The sequence below is a fragment of the Corapipo altera genome, unplaced genomic scaffold, assembly GCF_003945725.1.
Source record: "Corapipo altera isolate COAL_440 unplaced genomic scaffold, ASM394572v1 61411, whole genome shotgun sequence".
NCBI lineage: Eukaryota > Metazoa > Chordata > Aves > Passeriformes > Pipridae > Corapipo > Corapipo altera.
In genome coordinates, this window is record NW_020884875.1 from 27,496,871 (window position 1) to 27,501,046 (window position 4,176).

The window sequence follows — 4,176 nt, forward strand, 5'->3', positions numbered from 1 at the left end:
TATTTAGTTATTGTATAACCTACTTGCCTTTATGCAACAGCACAAGGAACAGTGGAGAAAATAAGGACTCTCTTCCTCTGCTTGTACAAATCACTCAAAACTCTGTCAAAAGGCTGGGGCTGTTAGTGATGTTTCCATCTTCCTTTAGGCCTAGTTTGCCCTAAACAGTAGAGAGGTTCACAAATTACAGAATCACAGAATATGCCTAGTTGGAAGGGACTCGCAAGGATCATCAAGTCCAACTCTAAGCCCTGCACAGGTTCAACCCCAACAGTCACAGCGTGTGCCTGAGAGTATCATCCAAGCACTTCTTGAACTCTGCCAGGCTGTGACTCTGCTGTGACCACTTCCCTGGGGGGCCTGTTCCAGTGCCCAACCACCCTCTGGGTGGAGAACCTTTTTCTAATATCCAACCTAAACCTTCCCTGACACAAAGTCAGGCCATTCTCTTGAGTCCTGTCACTGGTCACTGCAGAGAAAAGATCAGTGCCTATCCCTCTTCTTCCCCTCACAAGGAAGTTGTAGACTGCAATGAGGTCTCCCCTCAGTCTCCTCTTCTCCAGGCTGAACACACCAAGTGACCTCATCCTCTCCTCATACAGCTTCCCCTCAAGGTCCTTCACCATCTTTGTTGCCCTCCTTTGGATGCTCTCTAAGAGCTTAATATCTTTCTTCTATTGTGGTGCCCAAAACTGCACACAATATTCCAAGTGAGGCTGTACCAGAGCAGACAGGAATAATCCCCTCTCTTGACCGGTTAGCAATGCTGTGCCTGATTACCCCAGGACACGGTTGGCCCTCCTGGGTGCCAGGGCACTGCTGACTCATATTCAACTTGTCATCGACCAGAACTCCAGTTTGTAGGTGCATCCAGGGTTACCCCATCCCAGGTGCAGAATCCAGCACTTTCCATCTGGTTGGTGGTTGCCCAGTCCTCTCATTTGTTGAGGTCTCTCTGCAGGGCCTCCCTGCCTTCGAGGGAGTCAGCAGCTCCTTCAAGTTTTGTGTCATCTGCAAACTTGCTTAGTGTCCCTTCCAGTCCTGCATCCAAGTCATTTATGAAGAAGTGGAAGAGCAGAGGGCCTAAGATGGAGTCCTGTGGAACCCCACTAGTGACAGGTCACCAGTCTGATGTTACCCCATTCACTGTTACCCTCTGTGCTCGACCCATGAGCCAATTGCTCACCCACCACATGATGTGTTTATCCAGCTGTGTGCTGGACGTTTTGTCCAGATGGATCCTGTGAGAGACAGTATTGAAAGCTTTACTGAAATCCAAAAAGATTATATCAACTGGCTTTCCTTGATCAGCCAGGTGAGTGGCCTTGTCATAAAAGGAAATTTTATAAGCAAGATTTTCGTCTCATGAAGCCATGGTGGCTGTGACCAAAGACTACATTGCTTTTCAGGCATCCTTCAATACTTTTAGAATAACATTCTTCATAACTTTACCTGACACTGAAGTGAGACTAACAGGCCTGTGATTTCTGGGATCCTCCTTCTTGAAATTAGTTTCTTCCACTGCTGGCACAGATGAGGTAGAAGACCAAGAGGATGCAGTTCAGTATAAAGGATACAGTTCTGAGGATAAAGTATAAATGACCCCATTTCTCTTTAAAGTCTTCTGCATATTTTGTACCGTGTTTTGCTATTTAAGGAGATATTCATTATGTTCAGATTGGAAAAAGAGGTATAGGTTACTGAACCTAAGCCTTCCACTCTTGCAGGAAGCCATGCAGTAGGAGTTAAGGATAGGAGCAATAAGAACCTGAGACCTCGTCATGCTACACGAAAAACCCCAACACTCACTAATACTTTAGCCCCTTCTATGTAAGGCACCAAACGCCATAAAAATTTCAGTCTACCAGGGGAAAAAAAAGATGTCAAGAGTGTCAACAGTGTCCTAAACCCCTAAAGAGAGACTATGCTTGGCAAAAATTCCTGAGAGATTTTAGGAAGTCAGTCACACCTGACACACAGCAGGAGGTGACAGCAATCCCCATCAGTCTTTCCTCTGAAAATCACCTGCCGAGCTGGCAAACTGTATAACACTAGGTGGGCCCAAGCCAGCTGCACCAGCCAGTGACATAACTGGAATTTGGTGATGCCCTTCAGAGCACATCTGGCTGTGTCACCTGTCCTAAGTGCCTTGGAGCAAAGTGGAAACTGAAGCTGACCCAGAGCCAAATAATACAACAAGAGGGAAAACAAAAAGGCAGGTAACCAGTGCAAGTCCTGAAGAAAGACTTTAGTTAAATAAATGAATAAGGAGCAACCTGCAAAACACTGACAGGGTTCTTCTCAAATGTCTCTCAGGTATACCACAAAATTGGATAGGATCAGTCTTGTGTTTCTGAAGCCTGGATTTCTAACTCCTGAATCACTCCTGTCCTGTCACACAGCCGCTTCCGCTGAAGTGGATGCTGCAAATAAGTAGGATCCTGCTGCCAGCACTTTTCCCCAGACACCTGTACCACAGTCTCTCTGTCCTAACAGATGCATTTTTTTTAAATCAGCAGTCTGAATTAACTCATGACCAATATACACCTACTTGATCACATTATTCTCCTCCCTTTCTAGCCCTTAAATCACAAGTGTATTTAGAGAAAGTATTCCTGTCCCTTATCAGACTGTTTTAGAGGGTTAAAGAAGGCCCACTGTCAGGAAAAAAAGTTTCTTCATTTTTCTTCTCTTCACAGTAGCCTTCTCCAATGACTTTCAGTGTGTGAAAGAGCAGTTTTGGTGTCTCTTTCTGCTACAGACATCACCTGAACTGTGAATAATATTTTCCAAATCAGATTTTGCCCATTCTCGGATTAGAGGTACTTCTCACCCTCTAATGAAAACATGCTGCACAGTACATCATAGACTTGCATAGGCTGTGTCATTGGCACGTGGTCACTGTATTGTCAAACAGTGCCTTGGGCCTCTCTCATCTTCCATTCCTTCCAAATGAAGAACATCCTTTTTTTTTTTAAAAACTTTTTGGTTTCAATCTCTCAATAAATGACTTTGCAGTTCATACTGGCACATTTTGTACCTCTAGTGATTGAGAAAGACTGTTGTTTCTCTTTTATTTTTAACTTCTTTGGGGGGTGCCTTTTTTTTTTTCTTTAAATTCCAGGTCTTGTCCAATTTGGTGATGAGTAAGGAAATAAACAAACGGAATCATGGTACCAAAAAGTAAACAGGTGAGGGAGTGGGAGAGGTTTGTAAGGAAGTTTCCTAAATTTTTGTAGCTTTTTTTCTTAATGTTTTCCTGATAATTTCTGTTTAATGTTAATGTTAAATGAGTATTTGGGGGAAAGATGTCTTTTAAAACATAGAGTTACCATATATTTTCAGTCAAAACAGAAGTTATTGCACTCCTTAGCCTCTCAGGTAGACTTCCAGAAAAACTAAGGGTTACACAATTTGCTATTCCAGGCCAATTTTAAAAATTCATAGATTCTGGACCTTCTTGCTACATAGAAAAGATTGAAACCCCTTTTGAGAAACTGTTCTGATGTTTGTGAGTGTTAGAGTCCTCAGTTAACAGTTCTGATTTTGATCTTCGCTTATCAAGGCCAGAGTAGCAGTTTGAAGAACAGTGAAATAACATTAGTATTAGAGGAGTGAAATGGCAAAGAGCATCTTGCCGACTAGCCATAGCCCTTTCTTCATGTGTGAACCTAATATTGTAGAGTGCTGTATTTCTGGCAACTGCATAATACACTTTTCTGGTGATACTCTATATAGAACATTTTCTAAAAGGTAGGGCTAGTAAAATAATCACCAGAGAGTGGTCTCACTTAAGCTATTTCCAGTACCAAATGTCTATTTGCAAAGAGAATTAATGCATGACAGCAAGGGGCTAAAAACACAAAAAGCTGGTTTATCATTATTTGGGCTGTAACTAACCGGGCAAACACCATGATACAGATGTTTACAGTGAGGAACAACTGTCTATTCTGAAAGGGCAATAGTAGCAAACACCTTCAGGTCTCAACTGTCACTGCAGAGATGAATACCTGTGTGTGGGAGTTTGGAGGAGGCTACACTAAAGAAAACAAGAAAGAGTTATTGGGAAGTCAAGCAGCTTGTCAAGGCATCCTCGTAGGTGTGTGTATTGAATTGTCACAGTTTGAAGGCACAGTTTGAAGGCTTTTTATTAGCTGCTATTTTTGCATCCATTGC

The 4,176-nt window shown here is 42.7% G+C and overlaps 1 protein-coding gene across 2 annotated transcripts in view; it reads left to right on the top strand.

Moving 5' to 3' along the window:
• NTRK2 (neurotrophic receptor tyrosine kinase 2) overlaps positions 1-4,176 on the top strand; it is a 208,986-nt gene that overhangs the window by 165,190 nt on the left and 39,620 nt on the right. The window lies entirely within an intron of this gene.